Source organism: Mobula birostris, chromosome 9 (assembly GCF_030028105.1).
Source record: "Mobula birostris isolate sMobBir1 chromosome 9, sMobBir1.hap1, whole genome shotgun sequence".
NCBI lineage: Eukaryota > Metazoa > Chordata > Chondrichthyes > Myliobatiformes > Myliobatidae > Mobula > Mobula birostris.
Genome location: NC_092378.1, coordinates 137,545,111 through 137,560,742, shown reverse-complemented (window position 1 = coordinate 137,560,742; position 15,632 = coordinate 137,545,111). Strand labels below are relative to the sequence as shown.

General features: G+C 40.0%; 1 protein-coding gene across 1 annotated transcript in view; it reads right to left on the bottom strand.

Annotated features, from left to right (window-relative positions):
* The window catches only part of grin2aa (glutamate receptor, ionotropic, N-methyl D-aspartate 2A, a), a 304,621-nt gene that overhangs the window by 206,899 nt on the left and 82,090 nt on the right, over nt 1-15,632 (bottom strand). The window lies entirely within an intron of this gene.

The window sequence follows — 15,632 nt, the reverse complement described above, 5'->3', positions numbered from 1 at the left end:
AATTTCCAAGTCCCTGAATATCCCTTGGAATACAGTTAAGTCAATCATCAAGAAAAGGAAAGAATATGGCATAGCTGTAAATCTGCCTGGAGCAGGCCGTCCTCCAAAACTGAGAAAACATGCAAGAAGGGGACTAGTGAGGGAGGCCTGGATGAGTTACAAGCTTCAGTGGCTGAGATGGGAGAGACTGCACAAACAACAACTGTTGCCCAGGTGCTTCACCAGTCACAGCTCTATGGGAGTGTGGCAAAGAGAAAGCCACTGTTGAAAACAAACTCACATGAAATCTCATCAAGAGTTTGCCAGAAGGCATGTGGGAGACTCTGAGGTCAGCTGGAAGAAGGTTCTATGGCCTGATGAAACCAAAATTGAGCTTTTTGGCCATCAGACAAAATGCTATGTTTGGCATAGGCCAAACACCACACATCATCAAGAATACACCATCCCTACCATGAAGCATGGTGGTGGCTGCATCATGCTGTAGGGATTCCTCACTGCAGCAGGCCCTGGAAGGCTTGTGAAGGTAGAAGCCAAAATGAATGTAGCAAAATACAGGGAAATCCTGGAGGAAAACCTGATGAAGTCTGCAAGAGAACTGCGACTTGGGAGAAAGGTTGTTTTCCAGCAAGACAATGACCCCAAGCATAAAGCCAAAGCTACACAGGAATGGCTTAAAAACAAGAAAGTGGCCAAGTCAGAATCCAGACCCGAATCCAATTGAGAATTTGTAGCTGGATTTGAAAAGGGCCGTTCATTTACAATCCCCATGCAATCTGACGGAGCTTGAGCAGTTTTGTAAAGAACAATGGGGAAAAATTGCAGTGACCAGATGTGCAAAGCTGATGGAGACCGATCCACACAGACTCAAGGCTGTAATTCCTGCCAAAGTGCATCTACTAAATACTGACTTGAAGTTGGGTGAATACTTATGCAATCAATCATTTCGTGTTTTATACTTGTAAATAATTTAGATCACTTTGCAGAGATCTGTTTTCACTTTGACATGAAGGAGTCTTTTTCTGCCGACCAGCATCAAAAAAGCCAAATTAAATTCCCTGTGATGCAGTGGCATAAAACAATAAAACATGAAAACTTCTGGGGGGGCGGTGAACTTTTTATAGCCCCAATCTCTGCTCTAAAACATCTTGCAACACAATTCTACACATACTTACATCATGAAATACATCCAATGTGAAAAAAATAAAGATTACATCATGCAAACAGTGAAGGAAGCAACTAAACACTCCACAGAACATGAACTGCAGAGTCCCTGAAAGTAAGACCACATCCACACAGGTAGTTCAGTGCTGGAGCTGGTCTAGGAGCCCGATGGCAACAGACCAGAGCTGCGAGCCAGGTTCAGCGCTAAGCCAAGTACTGATGGGTGCAGGCCACAGATGTAGAGTCAGTTCAGCGCTGAGGCGAGCGAAGCCTCACAGAGCAGTGAGCTCAACACTGGATCGACCCCAGCCCTCAGCCTCGATGACCTAATCTTTTTACTCTAGCTCGGTGCTTAAATTGGCCGAACATCAGTTCATTACTCGCTCTCGGATCTGGGCCCCTGCTTTTCCTTTCCCTCCTGAAGTGTCTATCCAGCTCAAAGTCTCCTGCAGCAATGGGCACCACAGCAATGCCTGCATACTCCAGGGTCCAGTTCGCTGAATATTTCAGGATACCACAAGGATGCCAGGTCATACAGATGGTTCAAAAGCACGCCCTCAGGCTGTGCATTGTGGTGATTGTACCCCCAATAAAGTATATTTAGTAAAACTGTTAGTTGCTTTGTTCGCTGCCTGCAAAGCATTTGCCATCTTATGCAAACTTGAAAAGGGTAAAGTAAATCCTGAGAAAATAAAACATTCCTTTTGAAAAGTGTAATTGGAACATACACAACATCTTTCAAGGTACCAGAGGCAGTGGAAAACCAAGTACAGAAGTAATTATCAGAAATAGAAGGATGATAATAATATTTAATAGTGAACTACACACACCGTGCTTTCTGGGCTGTCCTTTAATGAATGGGAATAAATACTCTGATATACTAACTTCCAGTAATTTCCCACCATCCCCCTTCTCTCATTCCCCATTCTGGCTTCCCTCCTACCCCTTCTGTTCTTCTCACCTGCTCGTCACTCCCTCTGGTGCCCCCTTCTCTTTCTCCCAAGATCCACTCTCCTCTCCTACCAAATTCCTTTTTCTATAGCCCTTTAATTTTTCCGCCTATCACCTCCCAGCTTCTGGTTTCATCCACCTGCCCACTACCTACCTACCTTCCCCCTCAGCCATCATCTTCTAGCTTGTAGTCCTTTTCCTCTCCCCACCTTCTTATTCTGGCATTTCCCTTTCCTGAAGAAGGGTCTCAGCCTGAAATGTTAGTTTTTTTATTCCTTTTCATAGTTGTTGCCTAGCCTGCTAAGTTCCTCCAGGTGTGTGTGTGTGTGTGTGTGTGTGTGTGTCTGTCTGTCTGTCTGTCTGTGTGTGTCTGTGTGTGTGTGTGTGTGTGTGTGTGTGTGTGTGTGTGTGTGTGTGTGTGTGTGTCTGTGTGTGTTACTTCTAATATTCTTTTGTTTTCTCTCCTTTTCTTAAACATTTGAAAAACTTGGCATTGTGTTAGCAGACTTATTCACAGCTCTCAAAGTCCAAGATGTCAGATAAATTAATTAACAGATTATTTCTTTTTTAAGCAAGATTGGCCATTTCAACATTTCCTTCAGATGAGTACTTTTGGCTAATAATACAGCTTGGAACTGCTTAAACTCATAATGGTTATTGGTTAGCCACCAATATGGTATGATGGTCATAATTACAATTCAATCTCACCAAAGATGACACATCTACTTAAATCAGTGAATTAACAATAATATAGCTTGAGGAATAAGCCATTAACATCAGTGATGGTATAATTCTCTGATAAGCCACAAAATTTGTGGCTGAATAAAATAATTTTCAACAGCAGTCTGATGACTTTTTTTTCTAATACATTTCTCAATCACAGGTTAATTTAGAACTTTAACTGCAATGAATTGGTCTTTGAAAAGAATCAAATACCTACTTCAGATCAAGGGGGAAATCGGCTTCATCCCAGATACACTTCTTTAGTTTCATTAACGATTTGAATTTTGTGTGCATTATGTAAAATTACTCTTTGGCTTTAGGATTTAGAACTTAATAAATATAAATGTAAGTGCTTGAGGTTCAAGAGTACTTTCTTCTCATAAAGTTTAATGAATACATTTATACAGCATTGAGACTTCTGGCAGTTTGTAAGAATGGTAAAGGTATTAAGACATTGAGAATTTCAGTCTTGTCAACTTCTGCAATAAAATGTTCAATTTTCATCTCAACATTCAATTATTAATTGAGGACTTTCCAGGTCACAGCACACACAGAGGCCTTGTTGGAATGAAGCTCTTTGAGAAAATTGTCATATTTTGTGCTTAATTTAAAAGAAGACCCATTAACAGTTGAATGATGGGAAGAGAAAGTGATTTCTTTTTAAATTATTACCAGCAACAGACAGGAGGGACTTTTATCTGAGCTGCCTGTTCTGGATTTAAACTAAGGACCCAAAAATGGAAGATCCATATCCAGCACACTGTGCAACCTAGCCTCAAAGGTGATACATTTTTCAAGGGAATGCACATCTGATGGATGGAGAGTGTAGAGTCTGTTACTCAAGGAACATATACCGTTCAGGAGTACAAGATGGTGGCTGGTAAGTGTGCTTACACAATCTGCAGAAGCAGGGTCTAATGCAGTGGTCTAATACTACTCCTTTGTCTTATTCCATACAATTGTTCTTGTCCTGGGGGTGGCTGTTCCAATCACCTGCCAGCCTGTACTTACTTCACTGCTAAAAGGTTCTCTCATTGTGGTGCAATATAACATTATTTGACATCACAGAATAACTGAAAATTAATGCAACGCAATGTTTTAAGTTCAAAGTTCAAAGTAAATTTTATTATCAGAGTACATATATGTCATCATGTACAACCCTGAGATTCATTTTCCCGTAGGTATACTCGGCAAATCTATCAAATGGTAACTATAACAGGATCAATGAAAGATCAACCAGAGAGCAGAAGACAAGAAACTATGCAAATGCAAATATAAATAAATAGCAATAAATAACGAGGACATGAGATAATGAGATAAAGAGTCCTTAAAGTGAGACTGTCGGTTATGGGAACAATACAACGATGGGGCAAGCAAGTAAAGTTATCCCCTTTGGTTCAAGAGCCTGATGACTGAGGGGTAGTAGTTGTTTTTCAGTCTGGTGGTGTGAGTCCTGAGGCACCTGTATCTTCTACCTGATGGCAGCAGCAAGAAGAGAGCATGACCTGGCTGGTGAGGATCTCTGATGATGGATGCTGCTTTCCTACAATAGTGTTTCATGTCGATGTGCTCATTGACAAGTTTTTAGGACACATTTATTCTTTTATTCTATACAAGACTTATAAGAAAATTATATATTACAAATAATTATAAGAAAATAAGACAATTTTAAGTTATATAGCCTAATATAATTAAATGATTAACAAGGTTTATTGGGAAAATAAAAGATTGCATATGAGTAGAACAAAATGCTTTTAAACTTGATCTTTTACATGACTACAAGTCTTTTTCAGAAGAATATCTTTATGTAAATGATGGACTGAAGTCAAGGTTCAACTAATGAGGAAATTAATGAAAGTCAAACCGCATGAGTCTATGTTGGTAATTCTAGATCAATTCCTTTAATTAGTTTGATATTTTATAGCACAAAGCTAGCCTGAACATTAATTAATGGTAATGTATCTGTGGTAATACCAGGTAACTAATAGGCAGATTGTTCTTGACCCCTTCTAATTCTCCCTGCAATCCATCCAGGATCAAGAAAACAGCTCGAGTGACAGCCGAACACTCACTATTATTCACTTCAACTACCAGGCACTAAGGTTACCGTGTGCACCGTTTACAAAACAGAAAGCTGCATTTTGTCAGTGGCGACCTTCCAAATATGTGACACCCCCCATCCTACTACCAAAAAGAAATAGTAAATACATAGGAACACCTCACTTGCAACATTATCTCCATGCCACTCTGCATATTGGTTTAGTTGTTCCCCATTGCCCCTTCCTCAATGGTCTACCCAAATGCTGGAATTCCTGACCAGTATGGGTCATTCTTCAGCAGCAGTTCAAGCAATCACCTCATCACCACCTTCTCCAGGTCAATAAATTCTTCCCTTGCCACTGACAACAACATTTCATAAATGAATTAAAAGGTCCTAATTTTCTGTCAGATTCACCTTCACATTTGAATTGCCTTTCCTCCAAGATGCTTTCAAGTTGTCCTTCTATCTAAAACTTTACTCTGGAAATGAATTACCTTCTTGACTTCAATGTCATATGCTGAATGTAAGGTTCATTACTAATCTGAATTTACATTATATATGTATCATTTTAAACTAAGCATAATGAATTTATGATCCCACATCAATTGCTCAACAAAGAAGACAGAATGGTTTTATTTTTCATTTTCAGGGTACTTCAAAATAATTTGCAGCTACTGTGTACTTTTTTAATGTAGGAAAAGGATCACAACAGAATATTGTTTTGCAATTAGGTTGATAGGCATCATTCTAGTTAGTGGTTTTAAACAACTAGAATTTGCTACACAAATTCATTTGCAGCAATCCAGTCTGGAATAAATTTCAGAAGGTGTGTACAACATGAATAAGTCGTTAAATTATTCAGTCCTGATGAAGGGTCTCATCCCGAAACATCGACTGTTTATTTATTTTCATTGATGCTGCCTGACCTGCTGTGTTCCTCCACCATTTGTGTGTTTTGCTTTGGATTTCCAGCATCATGTTTATAAATTATGAGACTTGCAATTCCCACTATCTGATCCTGTTTGCCTGGATCTTAAAATTACTGAATTTGTTTGCAATTGTCTATCCATTATGGCAATAGAAAGACTATCTTTCACATCCCTTTCTGAGTTTCATCCAACCAATGAAGCCTTTTTTCAAATAAAATCACTATTCCAGTGGAAAAGATAAAACAAATTCCTATTAATATCAATGTGATACTGACCAGATTTAGTCATATTAACTAAGGAAGGTATCAAAGACACAAAAGTGCATAAACTGTCAATCAAACTGTTGATATGTAGGAGGATTTGATTATTTCAATAGAAATGATTTACCTTTCTTAGCATAGGATTGTCCACAAGTTATCCCAACAATTTAGAAGCCCAAACTAAGGACAACCGTCCTTCCTTTCTCCACAAGCTTGAGGTGATCCAATACACACTTCCCTGCCTGTGACCTTGGCCCGCCTTATCTGTAACATCTTCTACATCACCACTCATCCACATCCGGCCTCTAAATAATTCACAATTCATCACTGCTTCTCAGGTTTAGTTTGCCAGAGTATTATTATTACTGTTACTGAAAAGTTGAATAGATCTGACAAAGAAGTTGATGATGGTACGAACACCCCTAGTAATAGAGTAATACAGAATGGAAACAGGCCATTTAGCCTGATTGGTCCATACTGACCACAGCATCTTCCCTGCTAGTCTTGGTTGTCAGTGTTTGGCCTGTAAACCTTCAAGCTCTTTCCCTCCATGTATTTATACAAATGCCTCTTAAATGTTGCACTTATTACCTTTTTTAATTATTTATTTTAAAGTTTAAGGCTGAACATTTATTGAGCTCAAAGATTTCAGATTGACCTAACATATACATATCCATAAGTCATGCCCATATGTGTGACATACAATACAAAGCATGATTACACAATTGTTAGCTTTTAACATGATAGCCAACTCTAAAACATTATCTATAATGACGATATGTTGATAGACTTCCCACCTCTTACACAACATGAACAGACGATATCTATTACAAACACTTAATGTAGGATTTACTTTCCCATTATGATAAAAAAAATCTAGCACAATTCGTAAAAACTTGGCATAAAAAAATCTAGTAAAATCGTATCCCCCACTGTTAGGAAACCTCTAATTTAAAAAGAAATTAGACCAACCCACATCCTAGAGTTATGCCATTTGCATAAGGCAAAGCAGTCCCAGCCAGCTCATCACAATCCAGTTTGTGGCCAGGACAGGCCCTGATCCAAAGGATGAAAGAAGATGCACCAAAGGGAATGTAAACCTGGCATCAGGTGATCACTGTGGCAACAGCACAGAATTACAATCAAATGATCTGGGGCATTGATAATATTTAAAGGTATTAACAGAAGAGGAAACTATCAATGCTCACCTGCTCAGGTTAACATTGAATTTCAAGCCTCCATGGATATTTTGTTTTAAGACACTCTATTCATTTGGATGATTGTCGTTTAAAATCACTGTCCATCATATTGAGACTTTATGCTTTATGCTTTAATTCAATGACACATCCTCTCACTGAGTTTCAGCTAGATGGATAAAATGGGTCAAAAGATTTGAATTCCTCCACAAAATATAAGTAAAATGGAGGAAACAGCGCAGCCAAATGGGTTTTTTAATGGCATTCCGGCTGACTCCCAATCACTAGATTTTTATTTTAATTCCAAATTTACATATTTCAATAGAATTTAAGCTTTCCAGAAGCTGCAGTAAGATATGAACTCCAAATGCTTAGCTTAACTCCCTGTAATAGAGCTACTACACTACTTTACACCATACCAGGCAGCATATACTGAACTCACATGAAGATCGTAACTGGACTGTTTTTCTAAAACTGGAAGTATTAATTTAGTCAGGACTGACGTGCCTTCAAATCATCTGAATGGTTATAATTCCAATTTTGCACATTTGGAAATTAATAATATTTGATGAATTTTCCTTTTATTATTCCTTATGTATTTTCCAACTATAATTGCTCTTGATCTGAGAAAACTGTTAAGACCAAATTAATGGCTCCAAAGGCACAGAGAGACAAGACTGAATAATAAAGACACATTTCTTTCCCTTAAGGACACTGGTAAGTTGGATGAATCTTTACAACCTGGCTGTTCCATAGGAGATACTAACTTTACTCCAGATTTTATTCAATAACTTGAACTGACGTTCCCAGTTGCCGAGATAGGATTCAAACTCTTGTCTCTGGATCACTGGCACACAACACTAAATATAAATTATGATATTCCAGTTCACTAACAAGGGAGTGCCACACTATCTAAAGTGTTGATTGTCAAATGAGAGGTCAAGTCAATGTCTTCTCTGCTCATTCAAGAGGATATACGGTAACACACTCCAGAACACCAACTTGACGGGCCACTCTCAGGTTAGGCCTCAACTGATACATAAATGAAATTTTGTGATTGTCACACTAATAATGTTGGCTGTAAAGTACTTTGGGACGTTTTGAAGCTGGAAATGATGCAGCAAAAATGCAAGTTCTTCTTTCTCTTTCTCTCATAAAATAATGCCCACCTGCAACATACTAACAAGTGCTCAAGGGAAATGGCAAAAAGAAGCAGCTTAATTTGTGTCTCCAACATAAGGCATCTGTCCAATGCCACCAGGAGATCCATACCATATAGGCACAACAGCTGCAAGGGAGTTTGCAGTTCATTTCACCCTTCCCACACGGCTGTGGAACCCTGGCAAGACAACAATTGGCACAATTTCAAAAAGGGAAAACAAGCATGGCTTCTAAAGACCCTTTATATTTTCCAAAACATTTTTGCATGTGAATGTTTTCAAACATGAATTTGCTTCATAGTAATTATCTTATATGGATACGCTCACATAACACCTGTTCAACCATTAAAACTGTACACTGGAACATCCTTTACACTGTGCAGCTAAACAAAGTTTTCACGTCTGTTTCTTATTGATAGGTAATACAAATATCTCTCCCCTTGTCCCTCTTGCATCTATCCTCCTGGAGTATATTTCATTCCCCAACTATTTGATGGGCTGAATAGCTTCTCTCTGTGCCATTATAATCCCGTGATCCGTTACTGATATGAACGCATCTACCAGTGAATATGGACAATGCCACTGCCTGCTGTCACTTCTCCCTCATCACCGGCCACAGTGAGCTTGGAAATTCAGGCATTGTGTGGGATGATATTGGATTCACTGTCTGCAAAGCACTAGACTCAAAAGAAGATTTTAATCTCTATCCAATGTCCAGGAACCTTCACTGTAGGGAGGTTATACTGTATGTATCCACCTACTCTTCAAAGACCAGCTTACTTCCCTGTCTAGTCTTTGCAGTGATGTCTAGCTCCCAATAGCCACTACTTGAGTGGTTGTTTCCCCTCCTTACCAAGGAGCAGATACTTCCAGCTAATTAAGTAGCTTAAACACAGTTTATTTTATTTTTAATGATGCACATTTAAGTCTTAAACAAGTCTTAACCCACAGAGGATTTCTAATTTATAAAAGATTTCTGAATTACAAAAGATTTATAAACTACAAAAGACTTGCAAACAGAGGTACAATTCTTATGAAGTGAAATAACATACCAATATGTTGTAGATGAATGAGTCAACTATCGCAAAAGCTAAAGGTTGAATTCTACTTCTTTCTGTCACCCCCTCTTTCAGCCATTCTTCTTGTTAATCCTAACGATTCCCAATGCTTTACAACATTTATACTGTTTTGTTATCAGTTGATATTATCCGCATGTGATCTTTTACAGATATATTTGCTGAGTCAAAAATAATTCACACAGATGGCCTAAAGCTTCTGGGAACAGAGATCCCAGACACCCAAAATTCATGCTGTGAGGGCTGACTCTCTGAGTGCAAAAAATATCCTAAATATTGATCGATCAACTGTACTTGTGACCATGTTCGACGTGCTATGTGACAAAATCAGTCAGGTCTGCCAGCTTCCCTGAACTCAGTCACAACGATGCAACTAAATACTCAATGTTGTCTGATTTGATGCAGACCAATTAATATAATCTCCATTGCCTTACACTGATTGAGCTTGGAACTACAAGGCCTCACTGTTTACAACAAGAGGCTAAGTAAGGAATGTTGGTTAGAAGGTTTAGAAGCTTAACTTTGTCACAAACAATTCTGACCCTTTGGAAAAAGGCATGCTGCTGTGCGAGAAAACCGAGGTTAGCAATAAGCCTTTTGGACCCTATTAAGTGAATATCCATCATGATGGTTGCTTTGATTTTTCTGTTTGCAAAAATCCACTTCAGGAACTCCTACAGCCCTGCCAGGGAGAAGGAGTTTTGCCAAAGCCGAGCAGACTGCTGCTTTCCATTCCCAACCTTCAGCTGACCTCCTTTTCACAGATGGCTCACTGGGAAAGAGCAGAAGGCTTATTATCTGTTCATTCATTGGACCTCGTCATCACTGACAATGCCAGCAAACTGGCCATCCCCAGCTATTGAAATGAAAGTGAGACAGTCTCCCCTCTGGTTGTCGCACCCAGAGCCTTGACCTCATGCCTCGGCAGACCGCGGACAACCTGCAGAGTTACCTGGTTGCTCCTCCCACGCCAGCTGAACGTGAGAGCCACTAGTAAAGAGGTGTGCAAATTTTACAGGCTCCTGAACACCAGCGTGGTTAAAGCACCATCTGGTGTGCTAATCCAAATGGGTCAACAATTAATTTCCTCCATTCCAGACAAGTTGTTTCAGCCGGGGTTGCTGTTGGAATACCAGAATTGACCTCAATATCTCAGTTAGGATTGATTGGGTCAGGAAAAATGACTCCTGGTGGGAGTTAAATGAGTATTGATGCCAGACAGTATCCAGATAAGGTACAAATGCATAAATGTATAGATCAGGAAAAAGCACCTCTAGTCTTTTCCACCATTCAGCTAAACTTTGAGCTAACTCCTCATTACTGTTTTTGTAAGGTATGTCTCAGTGCTTTTGATTAACACAAACAGATCAACTTCAGACATGAAGAAACAGAGCTAATTTATGTTCAGAATGAGAAAGGCAATAGAAAAATGTGTCCAGGAAATGCGCAACAGTGATCCAGTAAAAGTTTGTGATGTGATTAAAAGCTTAACTACATTTTTGCATGCATTAATTGCTAGACAACTTTTTGAAGTTATGAGCACACTGTTCTTTAAGATGGTAATTGCTTTCTTTAAACTTCTATGTTTTAGTACCATAGGATATTTTACTTGGCATGTTATGTGACAGATACACTGTGGTTCACGGGAATTTGAATGTGTGTGTTTGTAACCTGCTGCAACATTCATTATTACAATGGCCATTAGCTTTCCATTAGGATGGCAAAGCTCAATCTGCCTATCAGACTTATCTTCAAATAATCGGTTTTTGCCAATTTGATAATGGGAGGTAAATTAATTAACAGATAGTATATTATAGAGTTTACTACAGGGATTTTTGCATATTCTGCCCCAGTAGAATGTGTTCCCGAATTTCACTTAGGAAGTTGAAATTGCCCCTAAACTCTATTCCAACCCCCATCCCAAGCATATTGCCTACGGCCTTTGCTTATAAGGTCACTGACTCTCACACAAGCAAGAAAATATTCAAACAGGTAAAATACGTTACAGAAACTAAATAAATTCAGGAGGAAAGCCTTTGCTGATTATAATCAATATTGAGGGCTTTTACTGAGGTCAGCATGGGCAATCACAATGTTGACTGGAAGCGTGTGTTTGTGTGTGTTGCGTAGAAACCATCCTTTGTTTTATATACATTCAAGTGACATGGGCTTTACAATTGCTGAATTTTGATGCTTTTTGATGAAATGCCTACACACTACAGCAAAGTCCGAGTACATGTAAATGTATATGATGAATGAATTTGATCCTTGGACCAGCATGTAATTACTCATCCCTAGTACCTTTAAGAAGGAGATGAGCTGCCTTCTTGAACCACTGTAGTCCTTGAGATGTGGGAATACCCATGACGCTGTTCAGGAAAGTGTAGCAGGACTTTGACAACAACAGTGAAGGAGTGGCAATGCATATTCAACAGCCACTTTATGAAGTTCCTCCTGTACCTAATAAAGTGGCCACTGAGTGTATGTTCATGGTCTTCTGCTGTTTTAGCCCATCAGAGGTGTGCATTCAGAGGTGCTTTTACGCACTCTCATAACACATGGTTATTTATGTTACTGTCCTTTTCCTGTCAGCTTAAACCAGTCTGGACATTTTCATCTGATCTCTCTCATTAACAAGACATTTTTATTCCCAGAACTGCTGCTCACTGGATGTTTTTTGTTTTTTGTACCATTCTCTGTAAACTCTAGAGACTGCTGAGTGTGAAAATACCAGGAGATCAGCAGTTTCTGAGATACTCAAACCACCCTGTCTGACACCAACAATCACTTCATGGTCAAACCTTGATCATATTTCTTCCCAATCCTGATGTTTGGCCTGAAGAACAAATGAACCTCTTGACCATGTCTGCATGCTTTTATGCATTGAGTTACCTCCGCATGATGAGTTGATTAGATATTTGCATTAATGAATGGGAGAAGAGGTGTACCTAATGAAGTGGCCACTCAGTGTATTTCCAAGTAATGATGGTCTGTGGATTGTAGGCAACTTCCAGGTAGTGGTGTTCCAAAGAATTTGTTCTTCTAGTTGGTAGATGCCATGGGTTTGGAATACATTGGTGGATTGTTGCAGTGTATCCAATAGATGGTATAAACTACTAATACTATGTGTCAATAGTGGAGTGAGTGATGATTGCGGATGGGGTGCCTTTCAAGTGAACTGCTATGCCTTCAGCCCTATGCTGTCATGCGGGGTGGCAGGATGGAAGTACGTTTCTACTAAAGGAGGTGTAAGGTGCTCCTTCCCTCCGCTAGACTGCAGGACACCCTTGTGCAAGGTGTAGCACCTGCTTAGCCCCCCGAGTCAGGGTCACGTGAAGTCACGGGAGCAGGTGATGGACAGACGTACGAGCAGCTGGTGCATATCATGAGTCCTGGTTATGCGACCACTGACACCAGGCAGACAATCTCTGAAGAGTATTGAAAATGACTGGAGTCACCTGTCTTGTAAAGACACTGCCCAGAAGAAGGCAATCGCAAACCGCTTCCGTAGAAAATCTGCCAAGAACAATCATGGTCGTGGAAAGGAAAAAGCATAAGAAGAGCTTATTAGCAGGTTAAATACAGATAGAAGGCCATGATCACCTACATCATATGACACAGCACATAATGATGATGATGCTATGCCCTGTACGGTTTTGAGTCCTGGAGTACTGTTGAGGCTTCACTCATTCAAGCAAGTGGAGAGTATTCCATTGCACTCAAGCTTAATCCTTGTCAGGACAGGCTTTGTGTTGTTAGGTGGTGAATTACTCACCACCATATTCCTAGATTTGTAACCAGAAAGTTTATACGGCTACTCCAATTTGACTGTTTACAAAGAGAGTGGTATGTGCATGTAATGTTCTGCCAGGAGTGGTGGAAGATACATTATTAATGATATTTAAGAGACTCTTAAATGGGATCATGGATAACAGAAAAATGGAAGGCTATGTGGGAGGGAAGATTTCGATATCTTAGAGTAGGTAAAAGGTCGGCACTAAATCATGAGCTAAAGTGTGTTGTGCTGTTCTATGTAAACCCATGGTATTGAGAGTGGGGACTCAGTAAATTTATGCCGTTGAATGTCAGAGGGAGATAGCTGAATTTTCTCTTTTTGGGTATCATTGTCTCGGACCTCTGTGGCACAAACGTTACTTGCCACGTATCAACCAACATCTGGTTCTTGCTACACTTGCTTGCCGACTACTTTATTACACAAGGAGTGATAAATGGAGCAGATCGTTGTGCAGTCATTATTCTCCAACCTTCCTTCTGAACTATCAACTATTGAAAGGCTTTGATAGATAGGATATGGAGAGGATGTTTCGTATAGTGGGAAGGTCTAGGACCAGAGAACACAGCCTCAGAATAGAGCAGAGGTTGCCAACCTGGAGTCCAAGGACCTCTTGGTTAATGGTAGGGGTTCATGGCATAAAAAAGGTTGGGAACTCCTGGAACATAGGGATGTCCCTTTAGAACAGTGAGGAGAAGGAATTTCTTTAGCAGAGGGTGGTGAGTCTGTCACAGACAGGGTTGAAGGCCAAGTCATTGGGTGTATTTAAAACTGAGTTCATAGGCTCTTGATTAGCAAGGGCGTCAAAGGTTACAGGGAGAAGGTAGGAGAATGGAGATGAGAAAGATAATACATCAGCCATGATGGAATAGTGCTGCATAATTCTGCTCCTATGCCCTATGATCTTATGTGAACAGCTATAAGAGCTGAATCCTTTCCAAAGGATTGGGACTGGGGTATCTGGCCTGATCAATACCCCAGATGTATATATGCACTGGGACCTGTGATATCAGTTTTGCACCCAGAGTTCACGGTAATTTATAAGTACACCTGGTCTCCAAGGCCTTACTATAAACTGCAGGTCAATTGACCTCAGGCCCCCATAAACAGTCTGTTCTTGGGTCGGTGTGCCAGTTGGAGCTAGCAACTTGAAAAGCCTCAGGGTCAGTTCACTGGAAAAGTTCCCAGGTAAGATGTGCACCTGCACAGCTGGCATATTCCAGGCTGATTAAAGGCCTGAATAAAATTCAATTGTCAGCTCATGCATCAGCAGTGCTAGGACCATGTTCCAGATGGTTGGCACCCTGAATAAATAAGGTCTGCATGAGACGTGCTCTCACTCTAATACGTGGCCACTACTAACAAGCAGATGAAAGCACTGTGCCAAAAAGAGCAGCACAGCTTTCAAAGCAATTACTTTGCTCCTTTCTTCTACATGTTGTTCTTTAGGGAGGGAAGAAATTAATGAGATCTGCAGGATCCCACAGTCATTTACTCTCTGTGTTTGAGTCTCCAGAGAGGAATGACTTCATACTTTTGACGTAAGAGATATGTCTACCCTTTTGGGCATTCCCTGTTTAGAAGCTTTGAAGAAATCTTTGAAGTTCTGGGGTGGTGTAAAGACAAATGCTTTGCCACCACAGCAACTGAATTTGTTCTTTCCTTTATGCTGACACCTGAATTTCTTCTTTTTTTTTAGCAGGGCCAAGCACTTATACCTGGACAAGTCAGTAAACAAATATCACAGCTATCATAATTCACCCAGGAAAAGGTATCAGAGAATTCTGTACATTCCTGATGCTTTAACTGAGGGAAAGCCAGGAGACTAGGGTCAACATTAACAACAGGAATAATTATCCTGAAATTTTACCCCACTGGGACTTTCAAAATAGAAAGGCGTGTCTGCTGTCTCCCCCACCTTGCATTAGATGTCTCACACAGATTATAGAAGCTTAGATGTGGGTCAGTTTCAAAGTTTAAGAGAAGTTGGGATAAGTAAATGGATGGGAAGGGTATGGAGAGCTATGGTCCAGATGCAAGGCGATGGGACTTGGCACAGTAATCATTCAGCATGAACTCTATGTGCCAAAGGGCCTGTTTCCGGGCTATAGTGCTCTGTGATTCTATGACTTTAAGCTTTTTCATTCAGAAGTATCTAATAACTTCATTCCAAAGGAAAATATAATCCTCAACTCTGTAAAAAGTGAATATATTACACATTCTGGCACGTACATTCCCCGACCTTGGTGCTAAAGAAGCAACAAAATGGCCACCAAGTAGTGATTCCCTCAATTCTGTCTAACCTCATTCTTTCTCTGCATTTCACCAGGTGGTGCTATTAC